The sequence below is a fragment of the Typopeltis vanoorti genome, chromosome 4, assembly GCF_054136105.1.
Source record: "Typopeltis vanoorti isolate ZY-2024b chromosome 4, IOZ_Tvanoo_1.0, whole genome shotgun sequence".
NCBI classification, from domain to species: domain Eukaryota; kingdom Metazoa; phylum Arthropoda; class Arachnida; order Uropygi; family Thelyphonidae; genus Typopeltis; species Typopeltis vanoorti.
The window spans coordinates 100,661,536-100,675,582 of NC_143552.1; the positions used below are offsets into that span (position 1 = coordinate 100,661,536).

General features: G+C 35.3%; 1 protein-coding gene across 2 annotated transcripts in view; it reads right to left on the reverse strand.

Moving 5' to 3' along the window:
• DCAF12 (DDB1 and CUL4 associated factor 12-like protein) overlaps positions 1 to 13,583 on the reverse strand; it is a 172,876-nt gene extending 159,293 nt beyond the window's left edge. Inside the window, exon 1 of one of the 2 annotated variants that reach the window (XM_090391379.1) lies at positions 12,702 to 13,583. The gene's annotated coding sequence lies outside the window, so the exon portion shown is untranslated. The remainder of the gene's footprint in view (positions 1 to 12,701) is intronic. The other variant, XM_090391380.1, reaches the window with a different exon arrangement.
• Positions 13,584 to 14,047: the final 464 nt, after the last annotated feature.

The following is a 14,047-nucleotide window of genomic DNA, read 5'->3' on the forward strand; positions in this document are numbered from 1 at the left end:
GCTAAAAAGCAGTGGTGCGAGCACTGAGCCATGAGGTAATCCATTCTTAAGCACTCTCTGTTTACTGATGTTTCCTCTGGTGACTACCTTGAAATATCGATCACACAGTAAGTTGTTTAGGAAATGGCTCCATATTTTACATGGGATGACCTTAAGAAATTTATATATATGAGTCCCTCCCTCCAAACAGTATCGTAAGCTGTTGTTAAGTCAATAAAGACTGCAGCAGTCTTCAGGCATCTTTGAAATCCTGCTTCAATGTAGGTTGTTAAGCTGAGAACTTGATCTGTGCAGCCGCGATCTCTTCACCCTGGGTCATGCTAAATAGCTAGAGCGACTGGCGGCCAGACCATTGTGCAATCTCCTGACCATACTTATGTTAAATTGTGAATGAAACTATGTTGTGTAATTTATTTTTTTTATTCACATTTAACGTTGCTTATTATATATTAATCATAATTTGTATAAAAATTATTTATTGTTCCTTAATTAAGAATTACTATTTAAATATTTGTTCTAAACTTAACCTACTATTAATTTATTAAATAATAATATGTGTAGAAATTTATGATAACTAGAATATATATGTAAAGTAACGAAAAGTGTATTATAAATAATTGTACACGTAATGAAAGAGCTGATTAAGTAGCTCAAATATTCTGTTTATTCTTATTTGTGAAAATTTAACGTTATGTAATCACTTATGTAGTAGTAGAGCGTTGTATTACATTAGCAAAATGTTTGCGTTCATGCGTTGTTATGGAGACGCATGAAATAAACAAGCACGAGTGGAAGAGTGCATAACCTGGGAACCAGAAAGGAGAAAGGGAGGCAATAAGAATTTTATAGAAAGAAAAGGGAAGAGTTTTGCGGAGCCTGAAGGAAAGTAGGATATAAGCAAGGAAGTGAAAGAAAATTGTAAATTCTTTAGGGCAGAAATTCAAGAGCATAGTGTTTAGAAGTAAGCAAGAAACGTAGCGAATCTTATACTCAGCTGCAAGTGAAATCAGCTGTTATTATAGAGGAAAATTGATGTCGTAATCGGATAAATAAAGAACTGGACATTCAATGGGAAATTCCGATTAGTTCCAGTTAATTTAGGATTACGTCTTAATTCTATGTTGCCCTGAGAAGAATTATAATGAATTTAACTAGTTGCAGGAAAGTAAACAAGGATATCAGTACCTTATTGCTGCTTTTTAGAGTAGTGAAGCGCGATTAACAGTAGTTCAGTTAAAGCGTTGGAGAATTTTATTTAATGTTCCGCTAGCTCAAATAAGTTAATTCATAAGTGTGCTCGCAATAAATTGATGTATAGAAGATTGTATCTGGTAAGAGTAGTTTGTTTATTCTAACATTAACTATAGCGTATCTTCGAAGTTCAAGGTCCGAAATAAGATTGCTTGGATTAATGTCTACCTTGATTAGTGCCTGCTGTGAATTTAAACATTAAGTACAACTGATAGATGTGTGCAGACTGATCAAATGAGAAGTTTTGTTTTATTAACTTGAATTAAGAAAATTTATAATTTTGAAGCAGTGAATTGTATGTTAAAGTTTAGAACATTGAATTGGAATGAGTGACTTAGCAAGATGTATTAAGTTATTTGTATTGTTTCATTTAAAAGTAGAATTCATGTATTTGCTATATATCGTATATTAAATGTTTTATTTTGTTAATCTAAATATTGTGCTTGCCTGAACTCCCCTTTTATTGCACAGTTCATAAAAAATTCGAATCTTGCGGGTGCCCCAAGTAGAATAATAATATATGATTCAGCCTAATGAGAAGACTGCTAACTTAATTAAGAATTGATCCTACTATTTTATATAGACTAATCTAAAAATAGGGTGGCGCAGTATAATTATAAATTTCCCTACTTTTGGATCGGTGATCAATTCGCAACTAGTTATTTTATTTATAAGAGTGACTTGAAACTAGATGGTAAATTAGAACACAACATGAAAATAGAACGTCACGACACTTACACATGGTAACAGCATGTATTTATAGTACACAGAACCAGCATCGTGTAATTTGATACTTGTGTGCATGTTATAAAAAAAGTTTAATAAAAAAAAAATAATGCATTTTAACTTTTAAAATGAAAAAAAAAAAAAAAAAAAAAACATTATATATATATATATATATTGAAAGTTTATTTTTCACTTGGTTAGAGTATAATAAAATTAGTTTAATCCTTTATCCAAGTGTGAGCAAACAAAGTTTGCACCTGAAAGTATCTTCAGGACTGGGTTAAAGTGGTACAACACCAGGGCAACTCACTGCAAAGGTGGAGCAAGCTACCAACTCTCCTATAATGCAAAACACATCTCCTTGCAGATATGTCTAATGTTATGCATTAAGGGAAGGGCCACTACCCAGACTAGTTTCGACCTTTATTGAGGTCTCTTTAGTGGGAGCCCTGGTGTTGTACCACTTTAACCCAGTCCTGAAGATACTTTCAGGTGCAAACTTTGTTTGCTCACACTTGGATAAAGGATTAAACTAATTTTATTATACTCTAACCAAGTGAAAAATAAACTTTCAACATCTTTCTCTAAATCCAGAGTAATTTATTAAAAAAAGGGTGGCACACCATTTGGCAACTCCTATAGGTAGAGATGACCTGCTAATGCTTCTGCCTGGTATCTCTACTTGGGCCTGGCTCCCACTGAAGAGACCTCAATAAAGGTCGAAACTAGTCTGGGTAGTGGGCCTTCCCTTAATGCATAACATTAGACATATCTGCAAGGATATGTGTTTTGCATTATAGGAGATACTGAGATAGGATTGTTGGTAGCTTGCTCCACCTTTGCAATGAGTTGCCCTAGTGTTGTACCACTTTAACCCAGTCCTGAAGATACTTTCAGGTGCAAACTTTGTTTGCTCACACTTGGATAAAGGATTAAACTAATTTTATTATATATATATATATATATATATATATATATATATTTTTTTTTTTTTTTTAAATTTCAATCCACATTATAATAGTGTCAAGGGGTCTAATGTAAACTGTCTCCACATGGTGCACCCTGGATAACGCCAAATAGTCTAAAGCAAAGATGGTGCCGAACTTCTCATCTAGGGCTCCTGGCCAAAAAAAAGTGAGATCGATTTATTTCATTCTACCAGACAAATAGGATGCTCACTTTAGATATGCCGATTCAATATTGAAGTCTTGAGTAGAGTAAAAAGTGAATTTCTATCTAAAATGCTATCAATCCATTCAGTGGATGTTCTAGCTATTCAAGATGAAAATGCTAAACAATTGCAGTCCAGAGGAAAAATTCAAGGATTCAGATTAAATGCTTCAATTAATCATCCTAAATGTGAATTGCAACACACATAAAAGAAGATATTGAGAGCTGTAAACTCCTAACAACAACGGCATATTTTCAGCAACTATCCAAATAGCTGATACCAGTCATGAAAATCTATAAACCCCTGAATGCCACTTGGCCTGATTTCCCCCACCCCCTCCAACCAATCTACAACATCCACATGCGATACTGCAAGATTTCAATAGCCATCACAATTTATGGGGTTATAATGAAAATTATTGTAACAATGAAAAGCTGGTGGAATGGAAGGAAGATCAGTACCTTAACTGAATATAAGATGTTAAGGTCTTGATCTTCCTTCCATTCTGCTAAATGGCAAAGAGGATACACTCCAGATCTTTGCTTTGTAACCAAGGATCATCATCAAAGTCTAAGCATAAATAGAAAAGTTCTTGAGCCTTTCCCAACTAGTCAGCATAGACCAATCTTATATTCTCTAGGAATTCATATACCACTTACGTTGTCTGTCGCAAATCCTAGATGGAACTTCATTAAAGCAAACTGGAAGAACTTTGCTGAACAAGTAGATGGTGGATAATTACAGCAGATTTATAGAGTGATTAAAGGAGCTGCAAAGAGAACTATCCATAGAGGTTACAGAAAGAATATATTCTAGGTTGGAATAGTGATAGCAACAACCTCTACCATGAATTTATAGAAAAAAAGGACCACAGAGTAGCTGAGGATCTCCTGAACTTCTTGGATAATGCAAGGAGAAAGAAATGGATTGAGACAGTTGAAAATATCAATTTTACACATTCAAGTTGACAAGCATAGTCCTAGTTGGGGAGATCCAATCTCCGCAGCAAGGATCCTTCTCTTCTGCCCTCTCGAAGGGAAGGCAAAATATACAGTTGTGACTTCTAAACACCCTTATGACTGCCAGTCTGTAAAAGACATCAACATACAACTGTTGAAATTGAAGAAATCCTTAAAACCAAACCTTACCCCCTTCCAGACCACTCACCATTGAAGAGGTAAATGAGGCTATCAAAAGACTTAAAAATGGCCAAGATGGAATTTTTTTACAGAATTTTTTTAAAAATTGTGGCAAAAATGTCATAAACTGGTTAACTAACCTAAGAATAACATCTTGATTTCAGGAAATCTTCCTTTTCTCTTTAGAAGAATGAAAATAACTATTCTAAAACCAGGCAAATATCCATCACTAGGAGCTAGCACCCATAATTCTTATGAGTGTTACTCTTAACTTATGGAAACAATTATATAAAACAGAATATCTCCCATCACAAACAATTCTAATACCTCCTGAGCAAGCAGGCTTCCGACCAGGAAGAGGATGTTGTGAACAAGTACTGGCTCTTACATCAATGATTGAGAATGGTTTTGAGAGACATTTGAAATCTATTGCTATGTTTATTAACTTAACATCAGTATATGACACAGTATGAAACAAGGGCCTCCTATTTAAATTTCCGAAGATGATTCCATGTATCTTTTCTGATCTCTTTCTGGCAAAAGGTCTGCCATGGTGTTGAGCATCTGGAATGGTTTGGGGACATTTACCATGATCAACTATGTGAGAATTGGAGAAATAAGAAGCCAAGAGGTTGGCTTTTTCTGTGGGTGATGATGCAATAGTACCATCTGGACATAATAGTGGTGGGAGTAGGGAAGGAGGGTAGAAGTTATAGCCAGTAAATGATCTACTTGTTCAGCAAAGTTCTTCCAGTTTGCTTTAATGAAGTTCCATCTAGGATTTGCGACAGACAACGTAAGTGGTATATGAAAATATAAAGTTCACAGCCGAGCTTGAAACTTATAGTTCCCTGCCTTTTCTAGATGTAAAACTGACCCGCTCTTCTGATAAACTTAAAATTTTGATGTATAAAAAGCCACATACCAACAGATATCTTCATAATCAGACCCATCACTTCCCTCCCCAAAAATTTGGAATAATTGCTACCTTGGGACATAGAGCTCGCTCTCTTCTTGATGACCCAAAAGAACTTCAAAAAGAAATCAACTATCTCAAAACTACTTTCACATTTAATGGATATTCTAAAAGAATTATTGAAAATTCCTTCTTAATCCTCCTAGTCATCACACAGAAGAAATAAATACATTTAAAGGCAATATATCTATTCCTTACTTAAGTTCAGTTTCACAAAAATTAGTCAAGGTTCTAAGAAAATACGCTATCAGAACTTTGTTCACTCCACTTCCAAAAATCCGCTCCTTAATAAGCCACCCAAAACCTTGTCATCATCATCTTAAATATCCTGGTGTGTACAAAATATGGTGTGATTGTGATATTCCTTATTTTGGCCAGACGGACAAATCTATTGAATTATGTATGGAGGAACACGTGAGGAACATTGCTTGCAAGAGACAGCGAGCCAGTGCCTTATCAAGCCATATCCTTTTCTTGGCTGATCCTAATGATGAAAACCCAAGTCATACAGTCCACTGGGAAGATCTACCAACATCTTTCGTTGCCATGATGAATTGGAGAGAAAAATCATAGAATCACGGGAAATCATCCTCAAACCTGAACATCTAAATAATAACTTGAGCTACAACTTCCCAGATAATTATTCAGCAGTAATCATGTACTGCCATTCACGTGATGCTGCAAGCATGCACTCTCCCAACAATGCAACAAACAAAAGAAGAGCTTTAAATACAACTACGTTTTCATGCTAATTATGTATAGAGACTCTCTATGTTGTTCATAGTTTTTTAACCTTCAGTGTTTAGTGGTTTTTCTTTTCTTTTATTAGTCACCTGATGAAGGCTGTTATAAGCCGAAACTAGTCGTGTTTTACTATTAAACCCCCTTTTTTTTTACCTAACTCTCGGTTTAAGTCATTCAACTCTATTTTAATATATATATATATATACACACACACAGAACATTCTATACACAGGCGGTCCCTGGGTTACAGATGACCCAACTCACGGCATTCCGTACTTACGAACGAGCTCCCAAGGCTCCCCATAAGAATAATTAATAATTAAATAATAAAATTAATAATCTGGAATTAGTTTCTTTTATAGAAACATGTATGTAAACAAACCCATCCTTAACTGCATTATTAAAGCAGCTCCTCCCATTATTTGGAAGTAAAATTTAAGGGCCTGGGTCACATTTGCTATGTTTGAAGATTCGTTCTTGAACTCTTTTATTCCTGCTGTGGAATGTTATTGTTCGTAAAAGAAAATTTCCCTTAAAATTCTGCTTGTGCTGGACAATGTCCGGCACAAGCAGAATCCAACATCTTTAGATGATTTTCACCCTAATGTAAAGGTCATATTTTTACCACCCAACACAATTTCATTACTACAGCCAATGGATCAGGGAGTTATTTCTGCATTTGAGGCTTATTACTTATGGTGTACATTCCCGCAAGTAGTCAGGGATATGGAAGATGATATGATGGCCTTGAGAGAGTTCTGAAAGAATTACAACATCCATGAGGCCATCAAAAACATTGCTGATTCTTGGGAGTAAGTGAAACAATCAACAATTAAAGGGGGTGTGGAACAAACTGTCAATTCTGTGATGATTTTCATGACTTCACAGAAGACATCGCTGAAGCAAGAAAATATCCAATGCACTGCAATTGGATATCAATGAAAACGATGTCATTGACTTACTAGAGTCCTATTCACAAGAATTAACCAATGAAGACCTTATGGAGATAGAAAAGCAGCTGATAGAAACACAAGAACATGAAGAATCAGAAGATCCAGAGCCAAGAAAGTTTACGACAAAAGAATTAGCTGAAGCCTTTTTTTGTCTCATTGCTAAACTTGAGGAGCAAGATCCTAACATTCAGCGGTTTACAAAGGATTACTGTGCAGTTAATGAGAACATCAGCTGCTAAAAGGCCATTTATGATGAAAGAAAGAAAAAGGTTGTGCAAACAATCCTAGATACCTTTTTCAAGAAACCAACTTCAGTGGTAAGCTCCCTTCCTCCAGAAAAAGAATCAAATCCTGATTCTCTAACACCAGGTCTATCCTCTCTATCATCATCTTCAGATTAATGTTAGCCTACCTTCTTGCCTCAGAAATGCCCCTTCCAGTAAGCAAGACATTGATGCAACCTTTAATATTCTTTTTGAAATTTCTCTTATCAGTATGTTTTTATGCTCTGTTTGTTTGAATTAAAAGAAAGGCACAAGTTTCTGTAACTTATTATTGCAGTACAGGGGGGGGTGGTATTATTATTACAGTATTACACTGTATTACCATTGCCACATATGAGCCATTATAGTATTGTTATTATTACCGCATTTGCGCTGTTCATCAGGGATCCAAGTTATGTACAAATTTGACTTAAAGACGTTCTCAAGAACGTATCTCGTTCATAACCCAGGGATTGCCTGTATATAGCTATTGTTCTATAACAACTGGAGGGATGCCATCGGAGCCAAGTGAATTTTTGGTATCCAGTTTGAACAAAATTTTTCTGATCTCTTTCTGACAAAAGGTCCACCGTGGTGTTGAGCACCTGGAATGGTTTGGGGACATTTACCATGATTAGCTATGTGAGAAATGGAGGAAGAAATAGGAAGCCAGGAGGTTGGCTTTTTCTGTGGATGATCATGTAATAGTACCATCTGGGTGTAATAGTGGTGGGAGTAGTGGGGGGGGGGGGGCAGAAGTTATAGCCAGTAGCTCTTTGGCTAAAGTACAGAAGTCACGGTTGCCATGATGCAAGTTTCCTGCTTTTAGCTATCTCAAAATCAGTTTTTGATGTGGTGATAATTTTCTTGCAGCTGTTCTGGGCTTTGGTGTAGGCTGTATAGGAAGTTGGAGTTTTGGGTACAAGCCAGTTGCGATATGCCTGCCTACTTTTGTACAGCCTTGGCACACCTGTGAGAGAACCCGGCTTAGATAAGGTACAAGAATTTAGAGTGGAGTGGGGAATAAATGTTTCCATACCAATGAGAATTATTTCAGTGATTCTTTCTGCTATCAGAAGTAAACCATAGCATCAACAATTTGAAGGGCTATGATAACTTAATATAAAGTAAATCATCTAACAATTCCTTCATTGGAGCTACTGGCAAACAGTAATCTGACCAAGAAAATGAGGAGTAGAAGTTGTAAAAACACTATTCTATCTCATGAAGAAAAATATTTTCCATCTGATCATATTTAATAACATCTAAGTCATTGAAACAAAAGGAAAATTATTCTTTGAACAATAATAACTTACAGCTATCTCAACAACCTTGAGACTCAGCTTTCTCTTCTGCAGCAGGTTACTTTTTTTCCCAAACTGCTTACCTGTCATAAAATCCCAGATTTTTCCAGTTATAGAATGATGTTCTCAGATACTGGAATGGAATGCAGCTACAGAATGAGCAACAATCTACTACTACTCATCCATTCTCAGTAAACTTCAAACCCACTACATTTACCTTTCTCTTCAAATCATGCCTGTTTCTTTTGTCGAACCAATTCCCTCCATGATTATTTCCCATAAACAACAATTTACTTTTAAAAAGAATTTATAATGCAAAATAATCACAAAAATGTGGTCTTCAAAAATGCATGATAATGCTGAAAGAACCTTAATGCAATGAAATTTTATTAATGGTATCTAGTTATTATTAAAAATATTAAAACGGTAAAAGGGTTAATTAATATCATCATCATCATCATCAAATTCCTGCCATGTACCCTCAAGGGGTGTACAGGTTAATTAATATAAGTATATTATATTAACGAGAGAATTCAGAAGTATTACAAAAATGTTGACACAATTTTTGTTTTTTTGACAAGAGAAAAATACTGTACTGAGAAAAATATGAAATGATGATTCCATCACTACTATTTTTATTCAGAATAGATAAATTTTCAATCCTTAATGAGTGACACATCAAGAGATCTGCTTGTGTGAAAAAGATTTCACTACAGTAGTTAATATAAAATTTATGATACAAAATTGTTTTTTCTGAGAAGGAATAGAGGAATAGAATACTAGCTTAAGTCTGATTGCATCCCCTCAATATTATGGATGCAAATACCAATCAACAGCAGATTTTAGTTTCTCGGGTGATCCATGGCACCAACAATTCTAAGGCCTATGAGAACTTAATATAAAGGAAATCATCTAACAATTCCTCAGCAGAGCTACTGGCAAGTAAAGGATGAGTCTCTTCCACTTTCCAGTCATTCTCCAAAAAGTTAAATCAGCAACCTACATGTCTAAAGAAATATGAGAGCTTAGTAAATGTAAAGAAAGTTTTCAAATAACTTTAAAAAAAAAGTCTTATAAACTCAAGAAAGTACACAAGCACATCCAGAACAAGGTTCTACAAACATCCATGTCCATAGCAGGGTTCATAGTACATACCTGCTCTCCAGCCAACATTTTACTTCGTAAAATGTTGGCTGGAGAGCAGGTATGTACTATGACAGCCAATAATCACAGGTTCAAATTTAAGCTGCGATTCAATTTCTTACAGTTTGGTATATCTAACTTTGGAAGTTTATGTGCAGCTTAGTGTGGGGTAGTTCCTTGTGATGAGTCTTGAACCACACCGAGATGCTGTGTAGTAATAACAACAATAATAAGGGGATGAAGAAATGCATCGCCAATTTAGCCTTATGGGTACCAAGTGAATGATCATTATGGGTGACTTTAATTTTCCAAACATTGATTGGGTAGAAGAGAAATCTCATGATAAGAAAGAACAGGAATTTATTAAATTGTTGCGAGATAACTTTCTCAAGCAGCATGTGAAAGAAGGAACTCGAGGTCAAAGAGTGTTGGATTTGCTCATAGCATCAGAAGGGATCTCTGTCAAGAATATGGCTATTTTACCACCAATTGATAGCAGTGATCATGCTGTTCTTTCTTGGGAAGTATCTACTTGTATTGAAGCTCCGATTAAATCAGGCTACATGCTGAATTACAAAGCTGGAAATTATGATCAACTTAGAAGAATACTAACTTTGGTTCCAGGGTATCAGTTACTGAATGGAAAAAATATCAGCAATGCATGGGAATCTTGAAAACGTGCTTGAATGAGGTGGTATCTGAATGTATCCCTAGTGTTCAAAGAATAAATATGGTTGGGAGTGAAATGGATGTGCAGCCTTACTAAGCTAGAGGTCCACAAGAAGAAGAAGATGTGGAAAGAATATTGTGAGAAGAGTTATGAAATATATAAAGCTCAGGCCAGAAAAGTAACGAGTATTGTAAGAAAAGCTAAAACGGAGTACGAAAATAAATTGGCCATGCAAGCTAAAGGCAATCCAAAAGAATTTTATCGTTATGCCGCAAGCAAAAGAAAGAATGAACGTGGAAGAATAACTTTATTGAATGCAGATAGTACATGGGTGTTGGAAGCTAAGGAGATTGTTCAGTTAATGAGTGCTCACTTTGCTAAGATATATCAACCAGGTGTATGTAGCATGGTGCACAGTGCTACTGCTAAGTTGGATGAAGAGTTGAAGGTTCATGAAAATGAGGTTGAAGAGCTCTTGCATAATCTGGATAAGAATTTGTCAACAGGGACAGGTGGAATATCTGCCCGTTTGTTAAAGGGATGTTCAGCTGAATCGGCTAGGCCTTTCACACATTTGTATAACTTGAGTCTCAGCTCAGGAATGATACCACAGGAATAGAAGGAATGTATGATAGTTCCATTGCACAAGGGTGGAATGGAATTATCATTCCACCAAAAACTAATGTGTCGAACTACTGACCTATTAGTATCTCTGGTGTGGTAGTGAAGATTTTAGAGAAGTTGGTAAGAACTCGCATACAGAAATGGGTAGACAAGCATTCTATACTCTGCAGGGAATAGTTTGGGTTTACTAAAGGAAGGTCATGTTTTAGCAATTTGCTCATATTTTATAACAATGTTACGGCCGTGTTGGATAAAGGGAATGGATACACTATGATAATGTTGAATTTTTCTAAGGCATTTGATAGGATACCATATGATAAACTGTTGTGTAAACTGGAGAATATGGGATTGGAACATAATCTATTGACTTGGTTCAGGGGATGGTTGACAGACAGATATCAAAAAGTGATATACAGTGGATGTGAATCTGCCAGATTTAAGGTAACCAGTGAGTACCTCAAGGTTCAGTCCTTCAGGTACTCACTGAAATTGGGCCATTATTGTTCAATCTATACCTAAATGACATGAAGCAGGGTCTATCATCGGATTTGCAATTGCTTGCTGATGATGCAAAGATAGGCAGGGCAATCAGGGATGTTACTGATATTCAGCAATTACAAAATGATTTGAATAGACTGGAAATCTGGGCAAACAAAAATAGCTGTCAGTTTAATGTTAGTAAGTGTAAAGTTATGCACTTTGGCGTGATTAGAGTTCCAGCGGCATATTATATTAGCAGGGTTATGCTACAAGAAACTGAAGAGGCAAAGGATCTTGGTTATTGATGAATAAGAATTTAAAGTTCAAAGGTCACATAGCAAAAGTTGGAAATACAACTCAGAGGATAATTGCTATGTTGAAGCAAACCTTGACATGTAAGGATAAGGAAGTAATTTTACTTCTTTATAAGGCTTTGATAAGACCACACTTGAATTACTGTGCACAGATTTGGTCTCTCCAGGTTACAAAGGGATAAAGAAGCTGTGGAAAGGGTGCAAAGAAGGGTTATAAAGATTATATCCAGATTATGGGATTTAGATTATGAGGACAGATTGTGAGTATTTGGATTACAGATTCTGGTTAACAGGAGAAAGAGTGGTGATATGATAGAGGTCTATAAACTTTTGAATGGGTGTTATAGCATTTCAAAAGATGAAATTAACAGGGGCATCCATGGAAGTTAAGGTTGTTCTCAGTCAAGAAAGGATTAAGAGCTAAGTTTTTCTCCCAGAGAGCAGTGAGTAAGTGGAATAATTTGCCCTTATGGGTAGTGAGTGCATCTAGTGTAAATGAATTTAAGGGAAGGTATGATAGCTGAATTTACAGCCTCCCTCGATGAGTCCTTGACTCCCTGGAGGTCTCAGATAATAATAATACCTAAATTAAAATTCTCTGTGAAAATGATTGCAATGAATGTTATACCTGTATTAATAAGATGTTATAAATAATGTAAATCAGAAATGCAACGGGATGTATGTGTGGGGCAGATGTTACACTGAGTAGATAATGCAAAAATTTCTATGTAACCCTAAAAAATAAAAACATAAGAAACATCAAAACTAATAAAAATGTTGTACAACCAAAATGCATTTTGGTTTCAGCAAATATAAGACTCTAGACACAATTTCAAAGTAAAATTTGACTTCTATTTAGAATACAACTTAAGCGAAGCGAAATTATAAAATATATTCGTAACCTAGATTGATTAAACCTAGTTAGGTAATTTCGATACATTACCTGTTCGTTTGATGGACAATTCCTGTTTCTCACGAAGTAACTGGACATTGCACAAACAACATTTACTCTATATGTCTTTTTCAAGATGAAATAATTTTGCTTAATTATAAACTTTGTTCAGGTCAATGACAGCAATCTCACAGGTTCCTGATCTCACTTATCAAGACACTTATCAACTAACATTTCTAAAAATTCGTATACATGTGCTTGTATTGCATGATTTTACTATGAGATCAAATTCACGTGAAAAAGTTAAGCACAAAATGCCATAACAAATTACAACCATACCATATATTGCATGCAGAACAAACAGGACATAACTGATAGCTTTAAAATTGAAGAATTGTTTACTATCCTAAACATTAGCATGGTAACTTAACATGGGCCACCATAAAAACTCATTTAGCTGTTAATTCATGATCGAAACGTAATCACGTGTTAATTCTAAATACAAATCACACTTCCAATTCAGAACATCATTTTCGGAACTCCAGCTTCTGTTTGATGAGCAACTCGCGACAACATAGATCATTCACACTTACAAATAATTACGTGAAATTTTTCTTTACGAAACAAACATGTTTCGTACAACACTAAAACATTTCTGAAAAACATATTGACCTACAAGTCCTTAAAGGAAAATGATTGCCGTTATAGACTAAATATCACTTAATGAAAATTTACACAAATACGAGAAATAAACACATTATAAATCAAATTAAACGGCGACCTATTTTCTTTTTTTTCCTTTTTTTAAATAAAATGTATATTGTAATTATTATTTAATTGGCACTGCAATATTTATTTGGAAAAGGCAGCGCTGCCACAGTAAATATCACGAGAAAACGTCTCAAATAACAAAAGACAAACCATATGCAACCCAACTTCCGTAACTAATTCTTTTAACCATATTTTTTTCCAGAAGCATTTTTTAAAAAGATTACTACATAAGTTAATTAGTTCAATTGAATATCACGATTGTTATACGAAACAAAGGTTGGTCGATTGGTAGAGCATTTGCCACTAATGGCTCGCAAAAAGTTAAGCAAGTTTGAGGCGGTTTGTAGTTGGAAGGTGTTCAATCGTTCGATGCTGTTGGCACACTCTCCCTCGATGAGTCCTTGGACTCCCTTGAGGTGTCACATAATAATAATTAAGGGCTTTACAACTCTACCTATCTTAAGGACCAAGACATTGGCACCATTTTGCCATACCAAAGCAGGTCACCATCAGATAAGCACTAAACCGCCTTAAACACCATGCTTTCGGGAACCATACTCGTATTGACTTAAATTAGAGTATCCACTGAACAAGATCCATTACAAAAATAACCATTTGGGACTGCA